The sequence below is a fragment of the Orcinus orca genome, chromosome 15 (assembly GCF_937001465.1).
Source record: "Orcinus orca chromosome 15, mOrcOrc1.1, whole genome shotgun sequence".
In the NCBI taxonomy this organism is placed as follows: Eukaryota; Metazoa; Chordata; class Mammalia; order Artiodactyla; family Delphinidae; genus Orcinus; species Orcinus orca.
The window spans coordinates 15,581,117-15,604,597 of NC_064573.1; the positions used below are offsets into that span (position 1 = coordinate 15,581,117).

At 44.1% G+C, this 23,481-nt stretch overlaps 1 non-coding gene across 1 annotated transcript; it reads right to left on the reverse strand.

Annotated features, from left to right (window-relative positions):
• Positions 1-2,564: 2,564 nt before the first annotated feature.
• Positions 2,565-4,706, reverse strand: LOC117200749 (uncharacterized). The gene is made up of 3 exons (XR_007471597.1): positions 4,572-4,706; positions 4,243-4,384; positions 2,565-2,948 (listed from the first exon to the last, which is right to left on the reverse strand). It is a non-coding gene; the product is annotated as an uncharacterized LOC117200749 (transcript).
• Between the last annotated feature and the right edge of the window lie 18,775 nt (positions 4,707-23,481).

Here is a 23,481-nt window from a genome sequence, read left to right on the forward strand (position 1 = left end):
CTCACTTTTAAACCGAGCACATTTTTGGCAGGGCTGTTGTAAGGATTCAAGAACAATATTTGTCCAATATCTGGCCCAATGCCTAACTTGGCAAGCAAGAACTGAATACATTTTGCTGTCATTATTTTTTTTTTCATCTAAATTCTACTTGCGGGTGAACTTAACTAGCAGTAGCTATCAGATCGTCTGAAAATAACTGACCTATAGAGAAGACAGCCTTTCTGAGTTCCATTTCGCTCATTTGTAAATGGAAAGTATCACAAACCACAGGAGCACAGGGAGGGTCAGGTGAAACAATGCATGTGGTTACCTATGTGGGGGTGTCTGGACCGGAAGCTTCAACATCACCTGGAAACTTGTTAGAAATGCACAGTCCCAGGCTCCACCCCAGACCTACAGAATCAGAGTCTTAGGGGACAGGGCCTGGGAATCTGTGTGGTGACAAGCCCTCCAGGTGATTTTAGTGCTCACCCAAGTTTGACAGTGCTTCGAATTTCTGAATTTTTTCAGTGATTATTACTGTGAGCCCACTTTAAGCAACAGACCACAGAGTAAGAGCCCTGGGGCCAAAATCCATAGCTATTTACTTCATGAAGACGTCCTCAAAGTTCACTGGTATTTTTCTCATCTAAATAGTAAACAACAGGCTCACGTAACAGGAAACCATTCTAAGCAAATGCAATGATTATTTGGAGTATAAAGAACTAGGAATCCGAAATACCCTATTTGGCTCTAAACGTCTAGAAGACACAGTGGTCTTATGTTGATTTGACTTCCTGGTGAGTGTAAAAGTAGAGAGAAAAAAATGCTGAACCTAACGGTCTCTCATCTTGATTATTTCCAAACATTCAGGAATGTGGTATTTTACTCTGATGGTATTAAATACAAAAAAAAAAAAATTGTTACGGCAATGGAACACAGAAACCCCCCATTTTGAGACCACAGTTAAATGTAGCTGCTGAAAAGTTAACACAACCTTAAGTGTCCCGATCAGGGAGAGCCTTATTTTGGGTGAAGAGCCTAAAGTTTCAGGGGCTGATTCCTAGAACCATAGCAGGTGTGTCTGCCTGTGAGCTTGTCTTAAAATGCAGGCTCTGTGGGTTAACCTTTCACCCAATGATAAGCAATGGTGAATTTTGGTGACTGTAGGCTCACCCTCAAGCTGACAATTAGAAGCATGTGGCAGGACCCCGGAACCCAGTTGACCTCAGCAAGGTCAGTCTAGAAAGAGGTCTTGACCAATTAAAGCCCCTATCCATTCCTCCCTCTCCTGGTTTAACTGGAAGAACAAGGAAAAGAGGAACGAATTAGGAGAAGGTGAGGACACATTATCTCATTGAATTCCTTCAACAAATTCCATGAAATGTCCCCATTTTACACATGTGGAAACTGAGGTTCTTAGAGGTCAAACAACCTGACCAAGGGCAGAGTTAGAAACCAAGGCAGGTTTGCCTGGGGTTTGCTAAGCATATGCTCTTTCTGCCAAGCCCACCCTGGAACCTTCTAGATGGCTGCCAGGGAGCATAGAGAGTTCTTGAACCACGTGAGGTGAGAAATAATGGAGAGGTCTGAGGCTTGGGGGAGCCCATCAAAACTGTCCTCAACATCTGACAGGGTCGTAATAGAAACAAGAGAGTAAGTAGATTTATTTTCTGAGACCCCAGAGGGCAAAAACCAGGGCCCAAGAGTAGAAATTATAGGGCAGCAGGGATTGCCGCCGTGCAGAAGCCTGACGATGAAACTTCCCATCACGATGGGTTCCGAGGGCTTCCGATTTGGGAAGGAGGTTGCACAGGGACCTCTAAGCCTTCTCAGCACTTATATTATATCATCTTTATACAAACATGCTTTTGCTGTTTTTCTCATTGTTGGGGTTTTTTGTTGATGTTGCTGCTGTCTTTGTTTTTGCCTGAAGATCCAAATAGCATCTGATAAAGTCATCACTGTGCCTTCCCCACTGGATGTGTTCCCTGCAGCTACTCGAGCACATATTCCTATTCTTCTGGTCCAGTCACTGAAATTTTGTTTTGTTTTTTTCCCTCTCGTTGGAGTAAAGGAAGGACAATCGCGTGGACCTCAGAGGCTCTGACAAAAATTATTCCACATCTTCTAAAATTACTTGCATGTGAGGCTATTGTTGTTTCAGAATGTGTGTGTGTATTTGCCTTGCCATATGCGCAGGTGGAAATAAAGGTAACGCTCTTGATTTTTAACTAAATCACAACCCGCTGTGACTTATCCCTACCCAGCCTGTCACTACCGTGCCAGGTTGTCTATTTCCATTGTAATCCCCTCCTGTTGTTTGCACAGTCACTCCCCTGGCTTCAGCTTATATGTAAATCATTTACCTCAGGAATGCCAGGAAGGTTCTGTGAGTCATCTGTGTAGCTGTGACACTGAAAATAGACATCGTGCTCATGGGATGGTCCCTTAGAGGATTACCATAGTGCAACCCAATCTCTGTTCTGACCTAGACTCTGAGTTGCACAAAAACACACTGGATAATTGTAGCTAAGAAAGAAAGCAGCATTTTCAGCGACCTCGCCTGAACACACTGATGCTAAACAAAGACTGAACTGTGAAGAGTAGAGACCCAACCTTCACTCCAGCTTTTAGAAGCTCTCGGGCATCACTAGACCCCAGCTCTGCAGGGATTATTTTCTAATAGTGTCGTCCTCTAAGTCACCTCTCATGAGCGGTCTTGAAATAATAAATACCTACTTTTCCCTCTGCTCGGGGTTCCTGACAGTGAGGGATGGGCAAGGCAATCAGTCCGTTGGATTGTGTTTCTTTGCTCACTCCTCACCCGCTCTCTCAAAGGCAGACTCCCGTAAGTGGCCGAATGCGCTCCGTGTGTGGGTGATGCCTTGCGGTCTGACCTCCACCCGGTGGCTGCCACGTAGACAGTTCCAGCCAGAGGAAGGGTGAGGCCCAGCAAGGTGAGGAACCTGCAGGGAGATGACACACATGTGACCAAGCCTGACCTCACCCCAGCACCACAGTACCACAGTAAGATGCAGAGAAAAGAGCCCAGGGGAAAAAAGCACTCTCCAGCCCCCTACTGAAATGTAGGCAAACGTTAAGAGGCTTAAGGGTTAGGAGTGGCTTTCTAAGAAAAGATAATGAAAGAAATTACAAAGTCAAAGATGAATGGATTTCACTAAAGTCCTTATTATAATTGTAAAAAAAAAAATCATAACAAACAAAAAGCAACCAACACATTGAGGAAGAGATTTGCAGCTGATATGACTGAGTCACATCCTTCATCTGTAGAATGAACTTTAAAAAATCAGTAAGAACCCAACTAACACAGACATAGAAAAGGGAGTGAAGAGTATGAATAGCAGGTAGACTTAGAAAGAAAAACCCTTATTACCAATTTTTTTTAAATGTAAAGTAAACCGATTTATGAATCTATCAAATTGGCACCAGTTTTCATAAAGGGAGCTTCTGATGCTGGTGGCAGGGTAACGAAACAGACATGGGCATCTCCTACTGGGGGCAGAATAATGGGGTTTTCAGGAAACCACCTTATAAAAGATCCGACCTCTGGGCCAGCAAGCCTACTGCCATTAGTTTGTCCTAAGAAACAATGTCAGATGCAGCTAAGACTTAACAGGCAAGTTTGCTGAGGTGTTTGGGGAAGAAGCGATGCCTCAAATAAAAGAAATTCATCTTCAGTGTCACATGATAGGAACAGGAATATCTGGGGATGGAATACATTTCTCAGTGATCCCCAAAGCCCATCACATTTGGGTGTGGCTGGCTCCCTCTGGAACACATTTGAATTTTCTTGTTTAAAGTAAATGGTGGACTTCCCTGGAGGCGCCATCTGTCTGCCAATGCAGGGGATACGGGTTCGAACCCTGCTCGGGGATGATCCCACATGCCGCGGAGGAACTAAGCCCGTGAGCCACAACTACTGAAGCCCGTGCACCTAGAGCCCATGCTCTGCAACAAAAGAAGCCACTGCAATGAGAAGCCCGCGCACCGCAACGAAGAGTAGCCCCCGCTGGCCACAACTAGAGAAAGCCCGTGCACAGCAATGAAGACCCAACTCAACCAAAATAAATAAATTAATTAATTAAATTAAAATTCACCTTTAAAATAAATAAAGTAAATGGTGATCAGACATCGTTCAATGAATGAAAATGAAATGGCCAAGTGTAGCTAGTGAGCAAAAGTTGATAAAACAGTCCAACGTGCACATCCCAGCCCGGTACCTGAGATGCCTATACTCACAGACACATGGCAACAGACATGTCCAGGGGGAATAATCCAGTAGCACATCTGGCCACACCCCCACCAGATGAGGAGAAAGAATTTATTGTAGAGACGGGGAGAGAAGGAGCCAGAAATGAAGCATTTCTGAATCTTAAAATATCTACCAAGAAGAAAAAAAAAAGATTGCATTAGCAACACTTTACTTCGCAATAAATACTTGATGCTTTTCCAAGAGCTTTCATATTTATTATTTCAAAATCAAACTTTGACATTAAAAAGGGCAGCTAGCTTTTAATATATCTGATTTACACATGGGGAAATTAGAGCTCAAAGGTGCAGAAACTCACAGAATTAGGAACTCTTAGCCCAGCTGGAGGTGGACCACGGGTCTCCTGAATCCTCAGCCTGCCCGGGCTCTGCATCTTTTCCCAGCACTCAGAACTGGGAATGGCAATCCACAAAAGCCTCATTGCTGGCTCAAATCTTTCTGTGAGCAGGTCTCCACAAGAGAGATATATGCGACATGAGATGGGAAAATAGGGTGGAAGGCACAAGCTGGGGAAAGGTGCTGCCTGATATTGAAGATAAGATGCACCAACTTAGGACACAGTTAATTAGTCACCACGAGAAATAGTTCGTAAAGATACAAGTGGTAAGACTAGGCAGCAGAGGTCTCAAGCTTTAGCGTGCCTCAGAATTACCTGAAGGGCCTGGTAAATAGACTGCTTCCCGCCTCCCCTCCCTGCAAGCTCTGAGCCAGTAGGTCTGGGGTGGGGCCAGAGAATTTGCCTTTCTAACAAGTTTCCAGGTGTTCCTGCTGCTAATTGGGGTGCACACTTTGCCAGACCAGGGGACTTCCAAAATCTCAGCAAAGGATGGGGGGCACAGCGTGGTCTAATAAAATAGCAACACTGGTTATGAATAACAAAAAACACTGCTGTTTATTAAATGCCCACTTGCTATGAGGCAGGTCTTGTTCATTATTTCTACTTTGTCAACATCCCTATAAGGAGCTATTATTTACCTTATTTTACAGACAAGGAAAATTCTCCTCAGATAAGTTTATGAATTTGAACGTAGTGGTTAAGAATACAGGATCGGGGCTTCCCTGGTGGCGCAGTGGTTGAGCGTCCACCTGCCGATGCAGGGGACGCGGGTTCGTGCCCCGGTCCGGGAGGATCCCACATGCCGTGGAGCGGCTGGGCCCGTGAGCCATGGCCGCTGAGCCTGTGCGTCCGGAGCCTGTGCTCCGCAACGGGAGAGGCCACAACAGTGAGAGGCCCGCGTACCGCCAAAAAAAAAAAAAAGAATACAGGATCTGCAGTCTGGGAGCCTGCATCCACCCTTGACAATCTGACCATGGGTGAGTTAGTTTAATTGCCCTGTGCCTCAGTTTCCCCCTTGGTAAAATGGAGATACCTACTTCACAGGGTTGTTATAAAAATGAAATGTGGCGAGAACTCAGAAAGTACCTGGCCTTGAGTGAGAGCTCAGTAAACGTTGGTTGTCTTTATTATGATTGCTGCTGAGTTGCAGGGCCAGAGCTCACCCCAGGTCTGTATGAACTTGAAGGATGTGGTCTTTTTATCCCCTCAAGCTACCTCATCTCACCACACCACTAGACTCGCATTCAGGAGTTTTGGGTTCAAGCCACCTTGCTGTGTGACTCTGGGCAAGTCACTTCAGCCCTCTGGGTCTCATTTTCTCATGTATGTAATGAGGAAGGGTGGGTTGGACACAACATATTCTCATGTCCCTTCCACCTCCAGCACCCACTGTTCCCATGAGTGTGACCAGAGGGTTTCTGAAATGTCCAAATAGGGCACTAAAAGGTTAAAAATGTGTGATTCCTTGTGAGTCTTATTGTCACCTGTTAAGGGTGGAGACAAGAAGCAGGAGACGTTGGTGGGTCCTCAGCGCTGGCCAAGAGTAAGGGAGCTCCATCAGGGGATCCCTACGGGGGACACAGCAGCAGAATTCCTTTATCCAATTCCAATCACTTTGAATTGCTCCCCGAGCTACTTCCTGGTAGTATTCAATATTTTAATTTCCCCAATAAACTCTCACCCTGAAACAAAAGTGTACTGACAAGCTGACAAGTCTGTTCCCCTTTGAAGTTCTATTCTAATTTTAAAAGAATCAACTGGAGTTTTGTTTTTTCAGTGAACCGCTCAAGAGCCTCTGGCCGGTTGATCAGGACCCCAGCCTGCGGACTCCGGATGAACTGAGAAAACCAGCTTCTCTGGCCTGCAAAGGAAAGCCCAGCCCTTGCCTGCGGTGACCTTCTGCGGACATCCTGCAAAGCCACAGCCACCATAACCTTCCTTGTCACCTTTAACTGCACAGCACATATTGGAGGTCATGGGAAGATCCCAAATCAAGATGTAAAAGCTTTGTCGTTTATCTACACTATTGAAAAAAACTTTTTTTTTTTACTTTAATTAAGGGTCCTCTATGCCACAAAGTGTCCAAAACAACAGAATTAGGAATAAAATGATAAACTATACTTCTGGGCTTCGAGATTACATTTTCTTCACCTCCCTTTGTTTTTAAAAGTGTGTTTTTTGTTAGATCTGAAGCCTCCCTTTTCAAGAAGCACAGGTTTCGCAGCAGCTGGAAAATGTACCCCAGTTGTCCCAAATAATACTCTTTCTGCGTCTAAATCATAGAGGAACTGCCTCACTGGCCCCGAAGCCGATGAAAGCAAGTTAGAATAGACATCACCTCAGCTATCCCGGAGGATTCCCTGTCCGCACAGTCAGCAGTTTGTCTGTGGATGAAACCTGAAGCGCTGGGCAACAGTGTCCAGACTCTGAAGGACACGGGAGACCCAGGTCCTCACTGCTAAGCGGGCAAACCTGGAAGGTGATAACTTCTTCATCCATGGGGTGAACACTGCCCCCCTAACCCCAAAGATATTGCAGGCAGTGTACTAACTAAATGACATTCCTGGCTCTGCCCCACTCCATCACCATATCACCCTGTAGTTTGGCAGTGACTTTTAAACCTCTAAATAGCTCTGGCCCAACCAAAAACCCAGAATAGTGCTGGAAGTGTGTGTGTGTGTGTGTGTGTGTGTCTGTGTGTGTGTGTGTACATGTGTTGGGGGAGATCACAGAAAGGGTTAAGCATGGTTACACTGAAGGCGTCATCAGCTTAGGTCCCCCAGACACTCAGGCTCATCCCTTCTACCTTGGGCCAGGGTCGGGAGTACATGGGGGCTTCTGCAGGATCCCACCCCCTCCCCTCCAGCTCTGGTCCCACCCATTTTCCCCTCAGATGCTCTGTTCCTATACTACCAACTGCCTTACGGGCAGGAGTATGGACAACCTAAGCTCCACCCCCTAGGCCCACCCCCACTGCAATTCCCAGGTCCTAGACACTCAAGAGTGTGGACTGGAAGACAAGGGGCAGGCTCCAGGGGGGCAATGTCCCATTGGCCCTGCAGCATCTCATCCCATGGGGAGGACACAGCCAGAGGAAGGTCAGAGAAGTGTGGCGTCCCTTAAATATGGAGTCCAGGATAGGACCCTGCTTGGCTAGGTCTGAGGGCTGCCTTGCAGGCATCACTTCCCCTTCCTGCAAAGTGCCTCTCATGTTGATTACAAGACTCCAGGGAGCCTAAGGGTCAGAAGAGCAGGACAATGAATAGAACATAATTGAACCCTAGAGGTCCAAAATCAAGTTCAAAGGGACTTGGAGAAGAAACTGTTATGGACTGAATTGAATCTCCCACCCCAAATTCATATGTTGAAACCCTATCCCCCTAGTACCTCCGAATGTGACTCTTGTAGAGGGGTGATAAAGTTAAATATTCCATTGACGTGGGCCCTAATCCAATCTGACTGGTGTCCTTATGTGAAGAGGAAATTTGGACACACTCATGTGTGCACGCAGAGGAAAGACCACGTGAGGAAACGGCGAGAAGGTGGCTGTCTGCACACCAAGGAGAGAGGCCTCGGGAGAGACCAGCCCCGTGACACCTCGATCTAGGACTTCCAGCTGCCAAAAAATGTGAGAAATAAATTTCTGTTGTTTAAGCCACCCAGCCTGAGGTACTTGTTAAAGCAGCCCCAGCAAACTAACACAGAAACTCACCAAACGCTATGCTCAGTGGGGCAGCACTTGGGCTGGGAACCAGGCCAAGACTCTCAGAATTGGACTGCACATGGACGGTTGGGCTCCCTGGGCTTGTCCAATGTCACCAAGTGACCCAAGTCAATGTCCTCAGGTCCCAGGAGCACTGAGAGGAAGCACTGAGAGGAAGCACTGAGTCTCTGTCCTGCCATAGTAAATAAAACCGACTGGCAGCCCCTGCACATTCAATCACCCTTAAGTGCGCCAGGTTCCAGGTCTACACAGGGGAATATGAAACCTTTGCTTGAAACCAAATAAATGATCTGTTTCCAAGATTTCAGCACACCCCACCCTCCAACCTCTGCACTAACATAGGCCAGCTCAGGCTCCCCTGGTGCGCAGTGGTTGAGAGTCCGCCTGCCGATGCAGGGAACACGGGTTCGTGCCCCGGTCCGGGAGGATCCCACATGCCGCGGAGCGGCTGGGCCCGTGAGCCATGGCCGCTGAGCCTGCGCGTCCGGAGCCTGTGCTCCGCAACGGGAGAGGAGGCCACAACAGTGAGAGGCCTGCATACCGCAAAAAAAAAAAACAAAACCCATAGGCCAGCTCAAGCCCTCCTTATAAATGTTTCCTTTTTACCTACCCAGCATGGCTCTCCCTACCCCCATTGCCCCTCACCCCAAAGCTCCTCTCCAAGTGTGCCTGCCCCCAGCGCTCAGTGTGAGACCTGAGCATCTCTTTCCTGACAGTGTTTCCCAACAGCTCAGGCACACAGACGCTTCTTCCTAACTAATTGTAGGTTTCCCAAAATGAGTAACTCCCAATCCTTTTGATCCTCCCCCAGCACACACACGTGATGTCTCACACAAAGGCCAGATATTAAAGTGCTCAATAAATATTTCCGGAATTAAACTGAGAACAGAAAATGGTATTCTGTGAAATGTTTTGGGTTCCTTTTGAGTCCTTAGTTGGAAAGGCACTTCTAGGGGTAATTCAAGTTATTCTTATTAAAATAGGTCCATTTTCTCAATCAGTGCTCAGGGAAATCCATGAGAGATAGCAGTGGGGCAAGAAATCAGCCCTTGCAGTGCTAACACCATTGTTCCACTATCTAGGCCTCCTAATTCTAATTATAGTAGGCAAAGTGAGATGCAATCGGCCTCACAGAGCATAGGAAAGAGAACAGCGCAGAGGAGCGAAACATGCCACCCCAAAATGTGTCTCTTTGGCACGCAGATTATTTCAAGCTAAAGGCAATCAAGGTGCAAAAGTCTCAAGAAGAGCCTTTGACCTTTGTCCTAACTGCCAAGAAGAATGTAGATAGGGGACATGTTCCAGAGAGGGATCATCACCATAGATAACTATAGTATAATAGGAACTAGGGGTGTGGACAGGAAGAAACCCAGCAAAGTCTGTTAAAATTCCTCTCTGTGTCAGTTGTCTCTGCAGGGCCTAGCAAGCATTTGTTTACCAAACACCTGTCCTTTTTCACCTTCCTGTAAATTGCCTTCCTTCCCTTTGAAGCCCCAAACCCCTCCCTGATTCTCCTTCTCTCAGAGGGCACATAAGTCTCAATGGCCTAACTTGTCCCATAGTCTCCTGGAGCCCCAGAATGTCCGTAATCAAATTTTATTTTCTCCTGTTAATCTGTCTCTAAGTCACCACCTTCCCAACTCCCTGTCATGGTTAAAGGACCTCGGATAACCGAGCCAAATGAGCAGCTAGGTATTAGGTAGTGTTCTGGATTGAATTGTATCCACTCCAAAAATTTCAAACCCTAACACTCCTCCACCCCCGCTGCCACCCTGGGAACTCTTGAGTTTGGTAACACTGCCAATGTGACCTTATTTGGAAATAGGGTCTTTGCAGAGGTAATCAACTTTAAGAGGTCATAATGAAACAGGAGGGAAGGGGGCAGGGCACAACCTTTAAAAACATGACACAGGCATAGGACATGACAAAAACTGGTTAGAACCAACTAGGTCCAAGGTGGCAGAAGATTTGACTTCCAGTGGACCTTAAGTCTCATTATACAATATTGTAATACATTAGCATAATCGAAGTGACACACCCACCAGCGCCACGACATTCCAAAGCCGACCATCAAAGATCAAAAAGTGGGCAGAGGCCCAATTCCTGGAAATCTCCACCCCTTCCCCAAAATACTTGGAAAAATCTTCCCACTCATTAGCCTATGAAATTACCCAGCCCATAAAAACTAACGACCCCATATTTCGGGGCCTCTCACCCTCTGAGATGGGCCACGATGGGCCACACTCGGTCTGTGGAGTGTGTTTCTCTCTAAATAAACCCACTTCTTACCTATCACTTTGTCTCTCACTGAATTCTTTCTGAGAGGAGACATCAAGAACCTGAGCTTCATTAAGTCCTGCGACCAGGTGTGTGATCTCAATTAAAAGACCATGGGTTCAAATCCCAATCTGGGTTCTGGCCGGGCTTGAGTCCCAGCACTTGTATTCAAGTCCCAATCTGAGGTCCATGGTTTGATTACTAGGTGAGGGTAGGTCCTAAGTCCAGTGTGACTGGTGTCTTTACACAAAGAGGGAAATTTGGACACAGAGAGACACACAGGGAAGAACACTACCTGATGATGGAGGCCAGGTGGGAGTGATGCCTTGTAAGCCACCCAGTTGGTGGTACTTTGTTACAAGAACCCTAGGAAACAGAACACAGTAAGTGGTGCTAAAATGCGCAGACGTGAATTGTTAGGGAACTAGCCTATAACGAGGTTTGGGATCATCACACCCAAATCTTATCTAGACCCTCTGGTGCTCCATATTTTCATTATCAGGAAGTCAAAGTCTGTTGGTTGAAATTTTATAACATCCTATGGCAGCCACGCTATGCAGTTTTTGGCCTAAAAGCAGTATGTTCTGACCTGCCCAGAATAGTCCTTCTCTCTGCTACACCAGGCTTATTCCTTCTTGGCTTCTCTGCCAGTCTTCCCCTCATGTTGACTCCTACCCTTGTGATCTAGATGAAAAAATCTGCACAAACAGCTACTGCTGACCTGGTTGTCTCCACATCTGTAATGGAAATATTGGCAACCCATCAAAAAGCTTTAAGGGCTAGCTGACAAATCCTTTCCAGATGGGGACCTCTTCCCCTGGGCACAGATGCTCCCATTGCTATCTGCTGCCTCTGTGTAGAAGCTGGATAAACACCTTGGCAGTGAGGACTAAATTCCACTAATACATTCGCCCAAGTCAACTCTGCTCACCTTAATCAGGGCCCTTTATTTTTCTAATTCCTCAGAGAGAAATCATCAAAATATCTTTGTATTGATAATAATTTCCAACCTTCCATTTTATTCTAATATCAACTCTAGCTAATAAGCTTAGCATTAGGCAGAAAAACTAGACTAACAGATGAATCTCTTAAATAATAATGACCGTTAACTCATTAGAGATTCATTTATTCACTTGCTATGCTAATATAATAACAACTCTGCAAGTTTTTCTTTGTTTCTAGGATATTTATGGCTTATTCAACAAGAACTGAAATTTAAATTTGATATATAACAACTGGCTTTCTCTTTTTTTGTTTTGTTTTGTTTTCTTTTTAATACCACCTGAAATATTTGGTTTAGATAGAGAGGTAATGTACCTGAAGCTGTTGGGATAATCATAAATTCAGAGGACAATTTAAGGTTATTGAAAACTAACTGCAGGCTTCCCTGGTGGCGCAGAGGTTAAGAATCCGCCTGCCAATGCAGGGGACATGGGTTCGAGCCCTAGGCCAGGAAGATCCCACATGTGGTGGAGCAACTAAGCCCGAGCACCACAACTACTGAGCCCATGTGCCGCAACTACTGAGCCCACACGCCACAACTACTGAAGACCACACGCCTAGAGCCTGTGCTCTGCAACAAGAGAAGCCACCGCAATGAGAAGCCTGCGCACCGCAACAAAGAGTAGCCCCCATTCGCCGCATCTAGAGAAAGCCCGCACGCAGCAACAAAGACCCAACGCAGCCAAAAATAAATAAATAAAAATGTATTAAAAAAGAAAAAGAAAACTAACTGCAATATCAACACTTAAAAGAGGCTTTTAATACCATGTGTGATATTGTGATATAATAAGAAATATATATTTGGTCTTCATCCCCAGTTCCTGGTACAGAACTCCTAAAGCCTTGGAATTTCCCAAGTGAAGGGCTGAGAGGAGCATCTGTTGTTATTCATTATAAGCCCCTTTCAACCACACTTGAGTTTAAGCTAATAACGTGACTCTTGGAGGAGAGGGGCTAGTTGTCAGAGGAACCAACCATGTGATTAGAGGGTTGGGAGTTTCAGACCCATCCCCAACCTCTGGGGAGAAGAGAGGGGCTGGGGATTGAGTTACTCACCAATAGGCGGTGATTTAATCAATCATGCCTACATAATGGACCCTTCATAAAAACCCTTAACAAAGGGGTTCAGAGAGCTTCCAGGCTGATGAACACACTGGGGTGTTGGGAGGGTGGTACACACTGAGAGGGCGTGGAATCTCTTGCCCCTTTCATCATACCTTGCCCTCTGTATCTCTTCCACTTGGCTATTCCTGAGTTTTATTCGTTATAATAAGCCAGTAATAGTAAGTCATGTGTTTGCCTGAGTTCTGTGAGCCATTACAGCAAATTATCAAACCCGAGGAGAGGATCCTGGGAATCAGGATCAGAGTCATGGGAGCCCCTGATTTGTAGCCAAGTCGGACAGAAGTAGTGGGTAACCTCAGGACCCAATACTTACACAATTGGTGTCTGAAGTGGGGAGCAGTGATGTGAAACTGAGCCCTTCATTTGTGGGGTCAGCACCACCTCCAGATACTTGGTGTCACAATTTCATAATGTGAGGAGGAAACCCACACATTTGGTGTTGGAAGTTTCTGTATGTAGAGAAACAATGTCTTCCTTTTAATGTGTCACGTTAGTTCTTATTTGGATGGATGACAAGAATAAGTACAGAAGACACTCGCAGTAAAAATTTTAGGCTTTAAAGCTCTTCCTTTGAAAATTTTGAAAGACTTCGAGGAAATCTAACCAGTTTCCATGTGGACTAAAATGTTTTCATTCCACTTGGCTAAAGTCAGAAGGGGACTGTAAGCCTGCAGAGAGTTGGGGCCAGACTGAACAACATGGTCTACCCCTCTTTGTACAGAGGAAGAGGCTGGAGCAGGGAGAGATTAAGTGATTTGCCCAGGATCACACAGCTGGGAGGTGCAAACCAGGACCAAATGCTGGCCGCTTAGCATTAATCCACCACAACACATTGGCTTCACACGATCCCAGTTTAGAACGTCTTTCCGGATTTGGCACCTGACTGATTTCCACACATGGGCCACAGCAGAGAACCCTCACAATATGGAAACCAGATACCATCCAGCTCCTTCCTTCAGACCTAACCAGGCAGCTGAGGCTGATTAAGGCAGTGAGGGAAGATTAAGTTTAAAATGTTATCACATAGGGCTTCCGTGGTGGCGCAGTGGTTGGGAGTCCGCCTGCCGATGCAGGGGACACGGGTTCGTACCCCGGTCCGGGAGGATCCCACATGCCGCGGAGCGGCTGGGCCCGTGAGCCATGGCCACTGAGCCTGCGCGTCCGGAGCCTGTGCTCCGCAACGGGAGAGGCCACAACAGTGAGAGGCCCGCGTACCGCAAAAAAAAAAAAAAAAGTTATTACATAAAGATTCAGCTCCTACCTTCTCTTTAATGTCTTTCTCCTCCTCTCCACCCACTCCCAAGACCCCCAAACTCTATTAGTCTCGGTTCATTGGATTTAGCAGGATGAAAGTTTGGTTCAATCGCAAGAGAATGGCCAAGAGGCTCCAAGGGGCTGGGGGTTTTCAAACTTGATGCTGAGACAACAGGTTCACTGGGTATTCTATTGCACCTACCCAGCCGAGACATCTCAGTCACATCTTCTTCAGCACAAGAATTGGGGACACACACGCCCACGCTGTAGTCAGCTCCATCCTGGGAACACAATGCCACAATGTTCTTTAATGTTAGTATTCATAGAATATACGCACGATCGTTCCTAAGTAAGGCTGCTGCTGTACTACCCATGAATCCAGCAGATTGGGAGAAGGAAAAGAGAAGTTATTGAAAGAAGAAAAGTTTGCTGACTTCTTTGGAGATGGTTTTTCCATTACAGAGTATTTCAAGTCAACTTACAGAACATCACATGCACCCATATTTAAATAAAAATATGCTCCAAGGGTTAACGTAACTGCTTATTTAGAAAGCAGCCTCGGGACTTGCCTGGCAGTCCAGTGGTCAAGACTCTGTGCTCCCAATGCAGGGGGCACAGGTTCGATCCCTGGCTGGGGAACTAAGATTTCTCATGCCCCACGGTGTGGCCAAAAAATTTCAAAAATTAAAAGAAAAAAAAAAAAGCAGCCTCTAGTGTGGGGTAGTCTGCCCCAGTTCATCTCTCTCCTATATTACAGGTCATTAAGAGTTAACAAGTCGTACAATTTTCAACAAATTTGCCAAGCTGTCATTTCTTTGTAGCAGGACACAATGTACCAAGTAAAGATTTTATTAATAAAAAAGCCAATAATGAGAATGCCGGTCCCAATAAAGCAAAGATCAAATTATAAATAAAAATTGCTGGGATGCTTCTTCTAAGCATGTAATTTACATGATTGTTTTGCTCTGATATCAAAATCATTAGTCTGCTTTGAAAATAGGATATGAACCCTCAAGCAATCATTGTCAAATTTTCAGCGTGACAGATGGAGCTGGGTGATAATCTCCCTATCTTCACTGGCTAACAATTGTAAGACCATTTTATAGCATTAACATCAAAGAGCTTGGTTTTCTTATTGTTACTTTATACAACTGTTATTAGCCAACTCGTAATGTATTTTCTCTTAGTGTTGTGTGCCAGGCATAAAGTATATCTTTGTGTGTAATAGGAGGCTGTGCTGTTCCTAGCTTTTCCCCCCAAAAGTAAAAGACTTAACATGCTTTGAAGACAGTGAGCCCTGTGACCTCAGTCAACCTATTTAGTGATGTATTTGTAAAAGTTCCAATCCATCTGCTAGGATAACCTCAGATTCACGTCTCAGAGCTCTGTTTCTGGGAAAGGATTATGGGTAATGGGAAGTCCATTTCCTCTGGTATTCCAAACACTGATGGTGAGTCAGGAGTTAATGCTCAGGAATATTGGCTGGAACTTGACCTTGGATTCCCCACAAAGGTCATCCAGAGGTCTTGTCCTATGCAATGTGGTAGGAGGAACATCTGAAGACCTGTTTGGTTTGTGGACAACTACCTCCTATAATGTCCCATACTCAGGACATGCAAGTAAGTTTCCACCAACTGTTTAAAATTTAACTTTTTGCAAAACATCTTAATAGTTTGTTGTTTTTTCAATGAAGATAAGCAACCAGTGGAGTTGTATCAGGTTTCATATCATGAGTCCCATGTTCACCAGTCTTTTGAGAGTGTGTGTGTAGATCCCACGCTCACATGCAGGACGTGAAGCTTGCAGGACTGCCCTTGGAAACGCCCCGATGGAGCGTGGGTGGAGAGACACTCACTGGAAGATCCCAGCCTGTCCACATTTCCATTAAAAATATTGCTTCCCAGCTTCCCGAAAGGGTCATACACTGAATTGCAAAGCAAAAGTGGGCAAATTTAGCTTCCTTGTGTCGCTTTCAAATGAATTTATTGGCATTCAGCTCCACCTTCTAAACCTCTAAAATTTAAATGATCGAAAAAAGAAGAGGCAAGTATTCAGATGGCACTCTTGGGCCCACATTCTGCACCCACAGCCCCTCTCTTCACTGAGGAGAACCATGATGTATGTTCTCACACATGACCTGTTGCTGAAAAAATGAAGAGTTTGAAATCTTTTAAAAAATAAATGCTTTGGGGGAGTAAAAAAGATGTAACTAAAATTTGGTAACTTTTCTTTCTCCTCCATACAGCCAGGAGAAAATACTCATGTCTTAAAATTTTTTAATCCAATTTTGTAGGACCTTATTTTGGAGAGAGGTTTTTGATTGTTTGTTTGTTTTTTAATCTTGGGAGTAAAAGTGGGCAGTAATCAAGTCCCACGGTTAATGCCTCTCTAGCCCTGGTCCTGTAAAGCTCCTATTTTATTAGTTTGTGCTCGTATATGTCCTCTTCCCCTTCATTTTAAATAATTCATTTCCTTTCCTCTTTCTTCATCTCTCCCTTTCTCTTTCCCTTCCCCCAATTCCCCCCACCCCCATGTTTGATATATATCGTCTCATTTGTAGGTGTTTTTATTTTATGTATTTGTAATTTATATGAATGGGCTTGTGCTTCAGATCTCCTGTTTCCACATATGTAACTCAGAGCTGGTGTTACTGTGCTCATCGAGTCCAGAGCTTCTGATTTCTGTATAATAACTCATCATCATCTTAGACTTAGCTATTCCCCGGGTGATGGACCCATAGATGGCCTCTAACACACAAAAACACACAAGGACAAACTCCTCATACGTATCCCTGTATAAACCTACGTGAGGCTTTAGGTCAGATATACACACCTGTGAGTGGGCTTGCTGGATCAGAAGGCACACAGATACTGTGTAAATCCCACCGGATTGTGCTCCAGAGTGACTGCCCCAATCTACATCCCCAGGGATGCTGACTCCTATCTCTTCTTTGCATCGTCCAGCTTTCCCATTTTTGGTGGTTAATGGATATAAAATGATATCCAATTGTTTCGATTTTTGTCTATCAAATTACAAATAAGTCAGGATATTTTTGTTTAAAATAGCTAAGCCATTTAAATTTTCTCTTCTTGTAAAGTACCTGTTTGTATCCTTTGCCCACTTCTTAATGAATTTTCTTTTCTTGATTTGCAAGAGCTCCTTATCATTCTATATATTGGTCCTATTCTACCTGAGTTATCGAAAATACTTACTCTCAGTCAGTTATCTGTCAGTTCTTTATCTATTGGTTCCCTTATTGGATAGAAATCTGTTCTTTTGAGCCTGTAATTTTTGTTCTAGTCTTGAACAATCTTTGTTCTAGTCAAGACTGACTACATAATTTGCAGGGCTAATACAGAATGAAAATGCAGGACCTCTTGTTTAAAAATTAATTAAGCATTTCAAGATGGTGACACCAAATCACGCTAAAGGAAGCATGGGGCCCTCTTATGTGTGGGGCACAGTGTGACTGCAAAGGTCACATGCCTACGAAGCCAGTCTGATTCTAATACCAGAACCATATGGTTTTTATTATTACAGATTTGAGGTATATTAAGTATTCAGCCTTTAGTCATCTTTTCAAAGTTGAGCTAGTTAATATTTGTGGACTGTTAATCATTCAAATTTCAGAAAATTCGTATCCAGAAACTTTCAGAAAATTCATATTCAGAAAATTTTTAGAAATTGCAGAAAATCTCAGAAAAAGTTTATTGAGTTCCTCAAAACATCCAACTAGAATACTGATTGAAATCGCTTCAAATTTATTTATAGGTTATATGGGGGAAATTGACATCATTGTTGTATCAAGCTATCATTGGATGTCATGCAATTTACTAAAATCTTCTTTTGCGTCCTTATTTATAACTTTATATTTTTCCTTGATAATCTTAAGACAGATTACGTAAACAATTCCTAGGTAGTGTAGAGTTGGCTATTTTCCTCAGTGTTTTATTTTCAATTTTATTTTCCAACTGACTGTTGCTGGTGTGGAAAAATGCTATCGATTTTTGTAATTTGTTCTGGTATCTGGAGAATTTGCTGAACTTTCTTAATAGTTCTACCTCCTTATTTCTTTCTTTCTAATCTTTAGACCACTATTTTTTTTTCCTTTTCTAGTTTTGGAATCAAAGTTATAGTCAAATTTACTGTAATTATAACTGTTTGCCAAGGGTTAGTGATGGTGGGGGGAAGGGGCTGCATACGTCTATAAAGCAGGAACAAGAGGGATGTGGTGATGGATAGTTATGGCCTTGATCGTGGTGTGAGTTACACAAATCTACACATGTGCTAAAATGACATAGAGCTATACACACACACGTACCAATGTTAATTTCTGAGGCATAGGGAGGTCAAGTCACTCGCCCAGGGTCACATCATTATTGAGTGATAGAACAAGTAAGAAAACCGAAGCACAGAGATGATAAGTAATATACACAGCAATACAAATCTACCTCTTTTTAATTGCTAGCAAGAATCAGAGCTGAGTACTCAAAGCAGCTAATAAGGATCAGAGCTGTGTGTTCAAACCCATTTTAACCTGAACCCATAACTTCTTGCCCTCTAAGATATACAAAAAGACCCTGTTTTTGTTTGTCAGTTTGGTATGTCGGTTCTTATGTATAGCTAAAGATAATGATCTTCCTTAGAGTGAGTGGGAAGGAAACCCCAAATACAGCTGGGAAAATTATACAGCTCCTCTTGCCTTTCTGTCTCTGTCTTTACTAAGAATTGGGTTCCCAAGGTGTAATGTAGAAATCAGGTTGAAGGAACTGCATTTTGCTTACATGAGTGCTTTTTAAGAAAGTGATATGTTGGGCTTCCCTGGTGGCGCAGTGGTTGAGAGTCTGCCTGCCGATGCAGGGGACACAGGTTCATGCCCCGGTCCGTGAGGATCCCACATGCCGAGGAGCGGCTGGGCCCGTGAGCCATGGCCGCTGAGCCTGCGCGTCCGGAGCCTGTGCTCCGCAACGGGAGAGGTCACAGCAGTGAGAGGCCCGCATACCGCAAAAAAAAAAAAAAGAAAAGAAAGTAGTATGTTATTTTGAAAACCTTCTGGCCATAATTGACTTTCACCATGAACCCTCTCCTCTTCTGGCAAGTTCTGCTGCTCTGGCCACTTGGGCTCATCCAGTGGGTGTCTGTTATCACTGGCCTCATTTTTATGCTTCCAAGTATTCCAGGTTATTGCTGTGATGAGCGAAACTTACTTTCCCCTTTTCCCTCCCGTGAATGTGACCCTCCTTGGCTCTGACCACACCCAGAACCTTAGAGCTGGTATCCACAGTGACTTGTAGCCAGCGCTCAACTTTTAAGCTAAACTGCCTGAGTCACAAGACTGACCACATCCCTCCTCTCCTTACAACGCTTCCAAGGCACCATGAACAAAGTTAAAACGTAACTCTTAAGGGAGAGGTCATATTTACTGTATTAATAACTCGGATAAAGAATTGTATTCTGATCATATAAAAAGCCCTTACAAATCAGTTATTTTTATTTTTTCCATTTTTTTTTTGCATTTATATTGGAGTATGGTTGATTTACAAATCAGTAATTTGGGGGGACTTCTCTAGCGGTCCAGTGTTTAAGACTTGGCACTTTTACTGCTGTGGGCCCAGGTTCGATCTCTGGTCGGGAAACTAAGATCCCACAAGCTGTGCGGTGTGGCCAAAAGAAGAAAAACCCAAAACAAATACGAATCAGTAATTTTTTTTTTTTTTTTCCAATCAGTAATTTTTAAAAAGTCAAAGAAACTGATTTAAAACCTGCTAAGGATATGAACAGGCAACTCTTGGAGAAGGAAATCCAAGTGACCAATAAATATGAGAAAGTTGTTCAGTCTCACCAAGAAACCACGATTAGACACCAAGTTTTTCTAGCCATCTGATTGGTAAAAATTTAGAAGGTTGATAAAATTGAATGTTGGTAAGAATATGAAGAAATAGTTCTCTCAATCCGGCCTCCTGGGAGCTAATCTCCTTCCTAATAGCAACTAAATTTTCTTTTAGTAAATTGTCACTTTCCAACTGCATGGAGTCTTGAAAAAATATCAAGGTGCTGTGTCCTCTCATTATGGAAGCTGATGGGAGCCCTGGAGGCCACTCCTGCGCTGCCCTCCTGTCCCTGTGACATGAGGTCCCAGGACTAGTGTGGAGTGAGTCAAGGCCTGAAGAGAAGCTTGGGCTTCATTCATCCACAGGTGGTTTCCTCAGAGGCTATAGAATGTGCACCACTGTGGAGGCTGTTTGGACCTCACTGGTCCAGTGACCGGTTTCAAGCCTAGCAGGCCTTACTCTCCCTTCTGTGAGCTGCCCATCGTCTGCCGATAAACTCCCCTTTTTGCTGAAGGTTGTCAGGGTTGTTGTCTGTGGTTTAACCGAAGGTTCCTTTCTAACCGTATCCCCAGTGGCCCAGCAATTCACCATCTCAGCATCTGCTCCAGGGAAACACATATGAGCAGAGAACTGCCAGATGCTTGTGGCATTAATGCTTGTAAAAGCAGAAAAATGGACACAAACTGTTAGGTTGAACCACATGAAAGATCCATTTTATGGGGCAAAAACAGTTTAATGTCAGTAGTTTCAAATCGTTCAGCAGGAAAAAGTTAAATGTTCATAGGCAACAACTAAAATGAGATAGATCTATATTTGCTGCTGTGGGAAATGCTCCAAGACACTGTAACATGGAAAAAAAAAAAAGATTAAGAACAATAAATATATTTTTCAATTTTACAAAACAAAACAATATCTTTCTGGTAGATATAGATGAACAAAAATGCATGGAGAAAGTTCTAGAAGGATACACACCTATTGCTAAACAGCTGTTATCCAGAAAGGGGACTAAGAATTGAATGAGTGAACAAGAAAGACTTGAGATTTGTCTGTATTGTTTCCATTCTTCTTGTTTGTTTGTTTGCGGTACGCAGGCCTCTCACCCTTGTGGCCTCTCCCTTTGTGGAGCACAGGCTCCGGACGCGCAGGCTCAGCAGCCATGGGTCACGGGCCCAGCCACCCCGCGGCATGTGGGATCTTCCCGGACCAGGGCACGAACCTGTGTCCCCTGCATCGGCAGGCAGACTCTCAACCACTGCGCCACCAGGGAAGCCCTGTTTCCATTCTTTTACAATGAGAACAGAATCACATATTTAACAAATATAGTGTATAAACAATAAAATATGAACAGAATTTTTAAATCAATATTTTCAAAAATTCTTCAAAGATACTCGTTCCATCCTCTAGAGTAGGAGTTGGCAAACTATGGCCCTGCTATTTTTGTAAGTAGTTTTATTGGAATACAGCCATCTCATTTGTTTACATATTGTCAATGCTGCTTTACTAATACAGGCAAGGTTGAGTAGTTGCAACAGAGGCTGTAAGGCCCACAAAACTGAAAATATTTACTATCTGGTTCTTTAGAGGAAAACTTTGCAGATCTCTTATCTAGAGAGGGGATTTTCAATCCTGGGCAGACATGAGAATCACCTGGGGCAATTTTTAAAAAACACTAAAGCCCAGGCTCCACCCTCACAAAGAATGACTTAATTGGTCAGGGGTGAGGCCTGGGCATTAATTGTTTTTGAAATGTTCCCAGGAGATGCTATGTGCCGCTAGCCTTGACTGCTGTGCTCTTTCAGATTAATTCCAGACTCCAAGCTCGTTTTAAAAGGCCTTTCGTGACCAGACCTGCCTGTAGTTTCATCGTCCCACACCCACGCCCATTTCCTCTGCTCCATTATACAGAACGCACCAGGCCCGCACTTGTCTGTCTTTCTGCCTGGAATGTCCCTCCTTCCTGTCTGCCTGGCAAATGCTGAATCATCCTTTGAGTCTGGGCTGAAAGATGGTCTGCCCAGGAAGCAGCCCAGACTCTAGCTTAGTGTATCAGACTAGAAGGCCTGTAGCTGTTGGCCTGTCTCCCCTGTGAGGGAGGGGCTGTGTCTTCATCAGTGGATATTTCAGAGGAGGAGGTCAATAAACATTTGCTGAGTTAACTAAATTAAATTTTGAAAAAACTAAGTGCAAATGCCCCAAATCCAGCTCCACAAATGTATTGTAAGGTCCTCTGTGTGTCAGAAACAAAACTGGATGTATTTATTATAAATAGACTGCATGATTTCCAAATTCCCTTCTCCATCACTGAGTATTCCAAACTTGATAGCCTAAAGTTTAAGGATCTGGAACTATAAGAGCCTTTCTTGACCCTTGGATAAATCCCTGAAGGACAAATGTAGAGAGACACCTAATTCTTCACTTGAGAAGATTAAACGCTAGTTCTCTTTCCAATTGGTGTTTTGCTTTGGAAATGGATTGGATTTAGGGTTTTCTACCTGAGGTTATTCTGTATGCTGTGCAGATTTTCAGTTGCATTTGTTTCCTTTCTGGTTATGAAATCGAATGGACAGGTTGTTCTTTTCCTGCCTTATCCTTAATTAGTTTCTGTCAAGAACCTGAGATGCCAGGCCATGGGCACTGTCCAAATCTAAATACATTGTGATTGTCACGGGAGGGAAGGATAGAATAAGCTAATGATTAAGCCCACCTGTTACTTCAAATTGCATGGCAGTTGTTCCAAGTTTTCATTTCCAAAAGATTAAAAACAATTTGTTTCAATTCTGCCGAGCTAATTAGCAGACACATTTTCTTTCTTGGCAACGATAGGCGGATATTAAAATGCAGAATTGATTAATTTCTGGGTTTAAATGAACGAAAGAGAGGCCTTGGTCAATGGTCTTAAATTTTAAAATATGGATGCACTTACATCAGGAAGGTGAAGGCACCAGAAGCTTCTAGAATGCTGAGCCACAAACAAATCCTGTAAGCAGCGATCATCTTCAGCATTGACAGCAAATATTTATTAAGCACCTACCAGATGGCTGTGTTACACGGCAGATTTTTCAAAACTATAATTGAACAGTCTTGCTCTGCATTGGATACACATTAAATGCTAAGCATCAGTACTCAGTGATCTCCTTGTGGATAAAAGATCGGAATGTGCTGTCAATTTGATATCCAGGTTCCTGAAGCAGGCTCTTTACAACCACCTCTTGGCAGTCCCCCTTGCATCTGACCAACTATTAATCTTGGACTTCAAGAACGAGAATAGTAGGTGTATTAGTTTCCTGTGACTGCTATTACAAATTACCACAAACTTGGTGGCACAGAAATTTACTCTCTCACAGTTTTGGAGGCCAGAAGTCCAAAATCGGTAGCACTGAGTCAAAATCAAGGTGTGTCACTGAGTCAAAATCAAGGTGTGAGCAGGGCTGTGCTCCCTCTGGAGGCTTCAGGGGAAAGTCCATCCTTTGCCTCTTCCAGCTTCTGGTGGCTGCCTGCATCCCTTGGCTTGTGGCCGCATTGCTCCGATCTCTGCCTCTGTGGTCACGTCACCTTCTCCTCTGTATGTCAAATCTCCCTCCACCTCTGCCTCCATCTTCTAAGGATACATGTGATTGCATTTAGGGCCCATCTGGGTAAGCCAGGATAAACTCCTCAT